We start from the raw sequence: 11,199 nt of genomic DNA, 5'->3' as shown, positions 1-11,199 counted from the left end.
GGCACCTATGGGACCGGCGGACCGGGTCCCTTTTTGGTTCGGCGGGGGCGGAGGTCGCGCAAAGAGCAGATCGAGGCGAAGCACGCGGCGATTTACCCAGGTTCGGGCCGCACGGATGCGTAAAACCCTACTCCTGCTTTGTGGTGTTGTATTGATTTCTAGCTCGGGAGCGCGGAGTGCTACAGTGCACACCAGCAGCTAGCAAGACCGAGCGTGAGTGTTCGAAGTGGCTAACCTCCCTCCTCGTTGCACTCGGGCCTCCTTTTATATGCTCAAGGGGTTACCGACATAGCAACGGGGGTAAAGGGCAAAAATGGAAAGGTGCTTGTGGTAGGTACAGCTACCTGCTACAGTGTTATCATACCTAACCCTGGCGGCAGGGGACAAGGGCATTAATTGCCCGCCTGTGTCGCCTAGACAGTACCGAAAGGGACCGCTAGGGACGCCACCGTTTGCCACGGTGGTTATCTTGTCAGCGCCTGCTTGCCACCTCGCACCCCTAGCTGCATGGCCCCCTGCCACGTGTGCTCCGGAGGGCCCTAGAGCAACACGTTGGCAGGTGTGCTGGAGCGCGTGCACGAAGTGGGGGTTTCCCGCGGCAAGCTCCTTCCCGCGGTCGTCGTCTTGGCGTGTCCGGGAGCTTGTCGCTCACCAGGCCTTGCCGGGACGCGTGGCGCGTCGCGGTAAGTTTTCTTGGTATGCCTTGGGTGGCCTTCCCGGCAAGCTCCTCTTGCCGGGGTCCTGTTTCCTTCCCGGCCAGCTTCTCTTGCCGGGGCCTTGTTTGGCCTTCCCGGCAAGCTCCTCTTGCCGGGGCCTTGTTTTGAGTACTTTGTTCTTGAATGGTCTTCAAGGTAGCCGCGGAGGGTCTTGGCGGCCACCCGGCAAGCCTTGCCGCGGGATGCTGCGACTGCCCGTGCACAAGTTCGGGATACTAGGGTACCCCTACTCTAGTACACCGACACTCCATGTAGATGGATCTTTGGGCTCACTCGTTTTTGAAAGGTTTGAGACATGCGAACCATGTCTATTGGTGTATATGCATGAAGAAACTCCAAATGGACCGTTTGGACTCACTTGATTTTGAATCACTTGAGACATGCAAATCATGGGCAAGATGACTGAAAGCCTCGTTTTCAGTAAAATGGAACTAGAAAGCAACTTGTTGGAAGTAATACATTTTGATGTGTGCAGTCCAATGAGTGCTGAGGCATGTAGTGGATATCCTTATGTTTTTACTTCACAGATGATTTGAGTAGATGTTGAGTATATTTACTTGATGAATCACGAGTCTGAATTATTGAAAGGTTCAAGTAATTTCAGGGTGAAGTTGAAAGATCGTCGTGACAAGAGGATAAAATATCTATGATATGATCATAGAGATGAATATCTGAATTATGAGTTTGGCACAGAATTAAGACATTGTGGAAATTGTTTCACAACTAATACAGCCTGGAACACCATAGTGTGATGGTGTGTCCGAACATCATAGTTGCACCCTATTGGATATGGTGTGTACCATGATGTCTCTTATCGAATTACCACGATAGTTTATGGGTTAGGCATTAGAGACAACCACATTCACTTTAAATAGGGCACCACGTAATTCCGATGAGATGACACCGTATGAACTATGGTTTAGAGAAACCTAAGCTGTCATTTCTTAAAAGTTTGGGGCTGCAACGCTTATGTGGAAAAGTTTCAGGCTGATAAGCTCGAACCCAAAGCGGATAAATGCATCTTCATAGGACACCCAAAACAGTTGGGTATACCTCCTGTCTCAGATCCGAAAGCAATAAGGGATTGTTTCTAGAATCAGGTCCTTTCTCGAGGAAAAGTTTCTCTCGAAAGAATTGAGTGGAAGGATGGTGGAGGCTTGATGAGGTTTTTGAACCGTCTCTTCAAATAGTGTGTGGAAGGGCACAGGAAGTTGTTCCTGTGGCACCTACACCAATTGAAGTGGAAGCTTATGATATTGATCATGAGACTTCGGATCAAGTCACTCCCAAACCTCGTAGGATGACAAGGATGCGTACTACTTCTGAGTGGTACGTAATCCTGTCTTATAAGTCATGTTGCTAGACAACAATGAACCTACGAGCTGTGGAGAAGCGATGGTGGGCCCGGATTCCGATAAATGGCTCGAGGCCATAAAATCCAAGAGAGGATCCATATATGAAAACAAAGTGTAGACTTTGGAAGAACTACTTGATGGTCGTAAGGCTGTTGGGTACAGATCGATTTTAAAAGGAAGACGGACAATGATGGTAAATGTCACCATTAAGAAAGCTCGACTTGTCGTTAAGATGTTTTCCGACAAGTTCAAGGAGTTGACTATGATGAGACTTTTCTCACTCGTAGCGATGCTAAGAGTCTGTTGGAATTATATTAGCGATTACTGCATTATTTATGAAATCTTGCAGAAAGGATGTCAAAACATTGTTTCCTCGACGTTTTTCTTGAGGAAAGGTTGTATGTGATACAACTGGAAGGTTTTGTCAATCCTAAAAGATGCTAATAAGTATGCAAAGCTCCGGCTATCCTTCTGAGGACTGGAGTAAGCATCTCGGAGTTGGAATGTGCGCTTTGATGAGATGATCAAAGATTTTGGGTTTATACAAAGTTTATGAGAAACTTGTATTTCCAAAGAAGTGAGTGGAGCACTATAGAATTTCTGATAAATATATGTTGTTGACATATTGTTGATCAGAAATGACGTAGAATTTCTAGAAAGCATATAGGGTTATTTGGAAAGTGTTTTCAATGGAGAGCCTGGATTAAGCTACTTGAACATTGAGCATCAAGATCTATAAGGATAGATCAAAATGCTTAATGGTACTTTCAAATGAGCACATACCTTTACATGATCTTGAAGGTGTTCAAGATGGATCAGTCAAAGAAGGAGTTCTTGCCTGAGTTGTAAGGTATGAAGTTAAGACTTAAAGCTCGACCACGGCAGAATAGAGAGATAGGATGAAGGTCGTCCCCTATGCTTAAGACGTAGGCTCTACAGTATGCTATGCTGTGTACCGCACCTGAAGTGTGCCTTGCCATGAGTTAGTCAAGGGGTACAAGAGTGATCCAAGAATGGATCACGGGACAGCGGTCAAAGTTATCCTTAGTAACTAGTGGACTAAGGAATTTTCTCGATTATGGAGGTGGTAAAAGAGTTCGTCGTAAAGAGTTACGTCGATGCAAGCTTAACACCTATCCGGATAGCTCTGAGTAGAGATACCGGATACATATAATGGAGCAACAATTTAGAATAGCTCCAAGTAGAACAGTTATTTGGATTAGCTCCAAATAGAACGTGGTAGCTACATCTAGGAGATGACATAGAGATTTGTAAATCACACACGGATCTGAAAGGTTCAGACCCGTTGACTAAAACCTCTCTCACAAGCAACATGATCAAACCTAGAACTCATTGAGTGTTAATCACATAGTGATGTGAACTAGACTACTGACTCTAGTAAACTCTTGGGTGTTAGTCACATGGCGATGTGACCTGTGAGTGTTAATTACATGGCGATGTGAACTAGATTATTGACTCTAGCGCAAGTGGGAGACTGTTGGAAATATGCCCTAGAGGCAATAATAAATTAGTTATTATTATATTTCCTTGTTCATGATAATCGTTTATTATCCATGTTATAATTGTATTGATAGGAAACTCAGATACATGTGTGGATACATAGACAACACCATGTCCCTAGTAAGCCTCTAGTTGACTAGCTCGTTGAATGTCGTTGACAACGGGATCACATCATTAGGAGAATGATGTGATGGACAAGACCCAATCCTAAGCCTAGCACAAAGATCGTATAGTTCGTATGCTAAAGCTTTTCTAATGTCAAGTATCATTTCCTTAGACCATGAGATTGTGCAACTCCCGGATACCGTAGGAGTGCTTTGGGTGTGCCAAACGTCACAACGTAACTGGGTGACTATAAAGGTACACTACAGGTATCTCTGAAAGTGTTTGTTGGGTTGGCACGAATCGAGACTGGGATTTGTCACTCCGTGTAAGCGGAGAGGTATCTCTGGGCCCACTCGCTAGGACATCATCATAATGTGCACAGTGTGATCAAGGAGTTGATCACGGGATGATGTGTTACGGAACGAGTAAAGAGACTTGCCGGTAACGAGATTGAACAAGGTATCGGGATACCGACGATCGAATCTCGGGCAAGTATCGTACCGATAGACAAAGGGAATTGTATACGGGATTGATTAAGTCCTTGACATCGTGGTTCATCCGATGAGATCATCGTGGAACATGTGGGAGCCAACATGGGTATCCAGATCCCGCTGTTGGTTATTGACCGGAGATCGTCTCGGTCATGTGTGCATGTCTCCCGAACCCGTAGGGTCTACACACTTAAGGTTCGATGATGCTACGGTTATAAAGGAAGTTTGTATGTGGTTACCGAATGTTGTTCGGAGTCCCGGATGAGATCCCGGACGTCACAAGGAGTTCCAGAATGGTCCGAAGGTAAAGATTTATATATGGGAAGTCCTGTTTTGATTACCGGAAGAGTTTCGGGGTTTATCGGTAATGTACCGGGACCACCGGGAGGGTCCCGGGGGTCCACCAAGTGGGGCCACCTGCCCCGGGGGGCCACATGGGCGGTAGGGAATGCTCCTTGGTCTACATGGGCCAAGGGCACCAGTCCCACTAAGGCCCATGCGCCTAGAAGGGGAGAGGGGGCAAACCCTAAGGGCAGATGGGCCCTAAGGCCCATATACCCTGCGCCTCCCTCTCCTCCCCCTTGCGGCCGCCACCCTTAGATGGGTTTGGGGCTGCCGCCCCTCTAGGGGTGGGAACCCTAGAGGGGGCGCAGCCTCCTTCCCTTCCCCTATATATATGAGGCCTAGGGGGCTGCCCATAACACACGTGATTCGATCTCTCGTTGGTGCAGCCCTGCATCTCTTCTTCCTCCTCTTCTGTGGTGCTTGGCGAAGCCCTGCAGGATAGCCACGCTCCTCCACCACCACCACGCCGTTGTGCTGCTGCTGGATGGAGTCTTCCTCAACCTCTCCCTCTCTCCTTGCTGGATCAAGGCGTGGGAGACGTCACCGGGCTGTACGTATGTTGAACGCGGAGGTGCCGTGCGTTCGGCACTTGGTCATCGGTGATTTGGATCACGACGAGTACGACTCCATCAACCCCGTTCACTTGAACGCTTCCGCTTAGCGATCTACAAGGGTATGTAGATGCACTCTCCTTCCCCTCGTTGCTGGTCTCTCCATAGATAGATCTTGGTGACACGTAGGAAAATTTTGAATTTCTGCTACGTTCCCCAACAAGGTGGCCCCGGCCTCTCCCTCTCGTGGTCTGGCGCAGGTCACACCGGTGAGGCCGGTGTTGGTCGGCAGTGGGGGAGGTAGCCTAGCCTCCTCTCCCACTGCGACGCCGGTACCGGTCGGCTTGGCCAGTGCCGGGGTAGCGAGCCCGAGGCAGGTGGCCTCGGCTCCTGCTTCTCCGGTTGGGGCGGTGGCCCTCATGCCGGCGGCTGCGCTGGGGGGAGAGCTGGGGCCGGTGGCCGTGGATCTCCACTCCTCTCCGGCAGTCAGGCGGACTGCTTCTCCTTCGACAATGACGATTTCCCCTGCACTGGCCCTAGACATCCCTTCCTCGTCTGCGGTCAGGAGGACCGCACCGTCGGCGACTTCGACGCTTCGCCCTGAGCCGGTGGGCGGGGCAGGAGGAGGGAGTGGGTAGGTGGCCCAGTTGTCCCGTCTCTTGTCCTACCCGCCGGGCACTTGTCCGAGGGCATTGGGAGCCCGCCGCCTCCTCATTCTCGAGAGGAGGTTATTGCCTTTGGCGGGATCCTAGACCCGGTCTCGACGGGGAGACGGATGAGTGCTCGCGTTCTGGACCTTCCGGCGGTGGACGATATGCAGCAGCGGTGCGCTATGAGGGCGGCCAAGCTTCACGATGCTGCGATCTCTTCTGGTATGTCCGTTAACATATCTAATTCTTTATTGCATTTTGCTCCTGAGGAGATTATTAATAATGCAAACCAATTAGGAGTTTCACTAGGCGCTACTGATAATGAAATTTCCAATTCGGTGAATGATATGTTAGATTTAGAGGCGGAGCGGGCCTTAGAGACTATTCGTAATCTTGCTGCGGTCAAACCCATGAACGATGAGGAAATTGATGCGTTAGGGGTTAGAGTGCTAAATAATCTATGTGCGGATCTAGCACCTCCTAATCAGGAGTCTGAGGGCGATGATGCGCCCTTAGATGATGTAGCTGTCGGTTCCGTTCAGCCCGGTTATGAGGACCGGGTGACGGAGCCCACTAAGCCAAAGCATAAGTGGAAACGAAAGATTTATCCCGATTCTGCAGTTCGTAGGAGTGCTAGGATTCGGACTGCTAAAAAATTCCATGATGAACTATGAAAGGAATCTTTTGGAATAGCAGAGGTCTGAAGGACTTGGCTAAAAGAAGGTTTCTTGCTGAAGCTTCTCTGGAACATCGGTTAGATTTCATTGCTTTATTGGAAACCGGTAGAGAGAATTTTGCGCCGCAGTTTCTTTCCTCTCTTGTGGGTGGTATTGATTTCGACTGGCATTGTCTCCCGCCACGAGGTAGATCGGGAGGTATCTTACTGGGTGTGAGATGCGATTCCCTTGAAGTCCGGAGTGTAGTAATGGGTGACTTCGCGGTAAAGTTTCGAGTTAGATCTAAAGTTGATGGGTTCAACTGGGCTTTGGTAGCGGTCTATGGTGCCGCACAACCCGAGCTTAAACCGGAGTTTCTGGCGGATCTTGTTCGGATCTGTGGATCCGAACAGCTTCTGATTTTGGTCGGGGGTGATTTCAATATCATTAGGAGGAGAGAGGAGAAAAATAATGATAACTTTGACGGCAGGTGGTCGTTTATGTTCAATACCATTATTGAAAGCTTAGATCTAAGGGAGATAGAGCTTTCTGGTAGAAAGTTCACCTGGGCTAATGCTCTGCCAAACCCGACGTATGAAAAGCTTGATCGGGTTCTCGCCAGCGTGGAGTGGGAACAGAAGTTCCATCTTGTTACGGTGCAAGCTCTCACGCGGGGAATCTCCGATCACACACCATTGTTCGTTGACTCAGTGGAGCCGAACCATATGGGAAACAAAAACACCTTCTCATTTGAGATGGCCTGGTTCGAACACGAGGGGTTCTTAGACATCATAGCCAGGGAGTGGGCCAAGGGTGTTGGAGGAAGGACGGCGGTCGAGCGCTGGCAGAATAAAATTAGGCATTTGAGAAGTTTCTCAGTGGGGTGTATAAGATTGAGAAGGATAGGCTCCTCTCTCTTGTACAGGCCTTGGACGTAAAAGCCGAATCCGCGATGTTGCTGCCCGCCGAGCTCCAGGTTAAAAATGAGGCGGAGAAGAGGCTGAAAGAACTTCTCCACGAAGAAGAATTGAAGTGGGCTTTGCGTGCCAAGGTCCGCAAAGTAGTCCAAGGGGACACGAATACTCAATTCTTTCACCTCATTGCTAATGGTAAGCACAGAAAGAAGCGGATCTTTCAGCTAGAGCAGGATGAGGGCACTATTTTAGGTCAGGATAATCTCAAAACCTATATTACCGAATACTATAGACAGTTATTTGGACCGCCGGAGGACAATTGTGTGTCCCTCGATGAGTCCAGGATCGAGGACGTGCCTCAATTGTCTGCTGCTGATAATGATATCCTGGTTGCCCCGTTCTCAGAAAAGGAGGTGTTCGATGCTATTGCACAAATGAAAAATAATAAGGCTCCCGGTCTGGATGGGTTCCCGGCTGAGTTCTATAAAAAGTGCTGGCACATTATTAAGGGGGATTTACTACCGATGTTTCATGATTTATTCTCTGGACAGCTTCAATTATTTCACTTGAATTTTGGAACTATCACATTGCTCCCGAAGAAAACGGATGCTGTGAGGATTGAGCAGTTCAGACCGATCTGCCTCCTCAATGTTAGTTTCAAAATCTTCACCAAGGTCGGGACTAATAGGCTCACACAGATTGCGCAGTCTATGGTGCAGCAATCCCAAACTGCTTTCATGCCGGACAGGAACATCCTTGAAGGGGTGGTTGTTCTTCATGAAACACTCCATGAAATCCATTCCAAAAAATTAGATGGAGTAATTTTTAAGGTGGATTTCGAAAAAGCGTACGATAAGGTTAAGTGGCCATTCCTCCAACAGGCATTGCGTATGAAAGGTTTTGATGAAGCCTGGCGCCGACAGGTCGAATCATTTACGCAAAAAGGGAGTGTGGGAATTAAAGTGAATGACGACATAGGTCATTACTTCCAGACACATAAAGGCCTAAGACAAGGAGATCCGATGTCCCCTATCCTGTTTAACATTATGGTGGATATGTTAGCAATTTTGATAGGAAGGGCTAAGGAGAATGGTCAAGTGGGTGGGTTGGTACCTCATCTTGTTGAGGGAGGTGTTTCCATCCTACAGTACGCCGATGATACAATCATCTTTATGGAGCATGATTTGGCCAAGGCGAGAAATATGAAGCTAGTGTTATGCCTATTTGAACAATTGACCGGGTGAAATATTAACTTTCATAAGAGAGAGTTGTTCTGCTTTGGTAGAGCCAAAGACGACCAGGAGTCTTATAGGCAATTGTTTGGGTGCGAGTTGGGGAGTTTACCCTTCTCTTACCTTGGTATTCTGATTCACCATCGTAGGCTAACAAACAGAGAATGGAAGTGCATCGAGGAATGATTTGAGAAAAAACTGAGCTGTTGGAAGGGTGAGCTCATGTCATACGGAGGCCGTTTGATATTGATTAATTCGGTGCTCACGAGTATGCCTATGTTTCTCTTATATTTCTTTGAGGTCCCAGTTGGTGTTAGGAAACGACTGGACTTCTATCAGTCGCGTTTCTTTTGGCAGGGTGATGAACTTAAAAGAAAATACCGGCTTGCTAAATGGGACATCATCTGTAGACCGAAAGACCAAGGGGGTCTTGGTATTGAAAATCTTGAAGTTAAGAACACATGCCTTCTTAGTAAGTGGTTGTGGAAGCTGTCTTCCAGGACTGAGGCCATGTGGGCGCAGATCCTCCGTAACAAGTACCTCCAGACTAAAACATTGTCCCAGCTCACAGTCAGGCCGACTGATTCAATTCTTCTGTGCAGCAATGAGGATAAACCTCATATCACGGATCCAATCCGCATCATTGCTACTAACATCTTTCAACACAATTTTCTCTAGGAACATATCAAAATTAAACGGGGAAGCAACAACGCGAGCTATTGATCTACAACATAGATATGCTAATACTACCAGGACTAAGTTCATGATAAATTTAAGTTCAATTAATCATATTACTTAAGAACTCCCACTTAGAAAGACATCCCTCTAATTTTCTAAGTGATCACATGATCCAAATCAATTAAACCATAACCGATCATCACGTGAAATGGAGTAGTTTTCAATGGTGAACATCACTATGTTGATCATATCTACTATATGATTCACGCTCGACCTTTCGGTCTCAGTGTTCCGAGGCCATATCTGCATATGCTAGGCTCGTCAAGTTTAACCTGAGTATTCTGTGTGTATAAAACTGGCTTGCACCCGTTGTAGATGGACGTAGAGCTTATCACACCCGATCATCACGTGGTGTCTGGGCACGACGAACTTTGGCAATGGTGCATACTCAGGGAGAACACTTTTATCTTGAAATTTAGTGAGAGATCATCTTATAATGCTACCGTCAATCAAAGCAAAACATGATCATCTCATATAATAAAATTTAGCATCATGCCTTGACCATATCACATCACAACATACCCTGCAAAAACAAGTTAGACGTCCTCTACTTTGTTTGTTGCAAGTTTTACGTGGCTGCTACGGGCTTAAGCAAGAACCAATCTTACCTACGCATAAAACCACAACGATAGTTTGTCAAGTTGGTGCTGTTTTAACCTTCGCAAGGACCGGGCATAGCCACACTCGGTTCAACTAAAGTTGGAGAAACTGACACCCGCCAGCCACCTGTGTGCAAAGCACGTCGGTAGAACCAGTCTCGCGTAAGCGTGCGCGTAATGTCGGTCCGGGCCGCTTCATCCAACAATACCGCCGAACCAAAGTATGACATGTTGGTAAGCAGCATGACTTATATCGCCCACAACTCACTTGTGTTCTACTCGTGCATATAACATCAACACATAAAACCTAGGCTCTGATACCACTGTTGGGGAACGTAGTAATTTCAAAAAAAATCCTACGCACACACAAGATCATGGTGATGCATAGCAACGAGAGGGGAGAGTATTGTCTACGTACCCTCGTAGACCGATAGCGGAAGCATTATGACAACGCGGTTGATGTAGTCGTACGTCTTCACGGCCCGACCGATCAAGCACCAAAACTACGGCATCTCCGAGTTCTTGCACACGTTCAGCTCGATGACGATCCCCGGACTCCGATCCAGCAAAGTGTCGGGGAAGAGTTCCGTCAGCACGACGGCGTGGTGACGATCTTGATGTTCTACCATTGCAGGGCTTCACCTAAGCACCGCTACAATATTATCGAGGATTATGGTGGAGGGGGGCACCGCACACGGCTAAGAGATCTCAAGGATCAATTGTTGTGTCTTTGGGGTGCCCCCCTGCCCCCGTATATAACGGAGCTAGGGGGGAGGCGGCCGGCCAAGGAGGAGGGCGCGCCAAGGGGGGAGTCCTACTCCCACCGGGAGTAGGACTCCTCTTTTCCTATTAGGAGTAGGAGAGAAGGAAGGGGAAGGGAGAAGGGAAGGAAGGAGGGGGCGCAGCCCCTCCCCCTAGTCCAATTCGGACTAGGCCTTGGGGGGGCGGCCTGCCCTAGGCAGCCCCTCTCTCTTTCTCGTATGGCCCAATAAGGCCCAATACTTCTCCCGGCGAATTCCCGTAACTCTCTGGTACTCCGAAAAATACCCGAATCACTCGGAACCTTTCCGAAGTCCGAATATAGTCGTCCAATATATCGATCTTTATGTCTCGACCATTTCGAGACTCCTCGTCATGTCCCCGATCTCATCCGGGACTCCAAACTCCTTCGGTACATCAGAACACATAAACTCATAATAAAACTGTCATCGAAACCTTAAGCGTGCGGACCCTACGGGTTCGAGAACAATGTAGACATGACCGAGACACGTCTCTGGTCAATAACCAATAGCGGAACCTGGATGCTCATATTGGCTCCCACATATT

Source organism: Triticum urartu, chromosome 3A, assembly GCF_056163025.1.
Source record: "Triticum urartu cultivar PI428250 chromosome 3A, HENAU_Tu73, whole genome shotgun sequence".
NCBI lineage: Eukaryota > Viridiplantae > Streptophyta > Magnoliopsida > Poales > Poaceae > Triticum > Triticum urartu.
Note: the sequence above shows the minus strand (reverse complement) of the source record.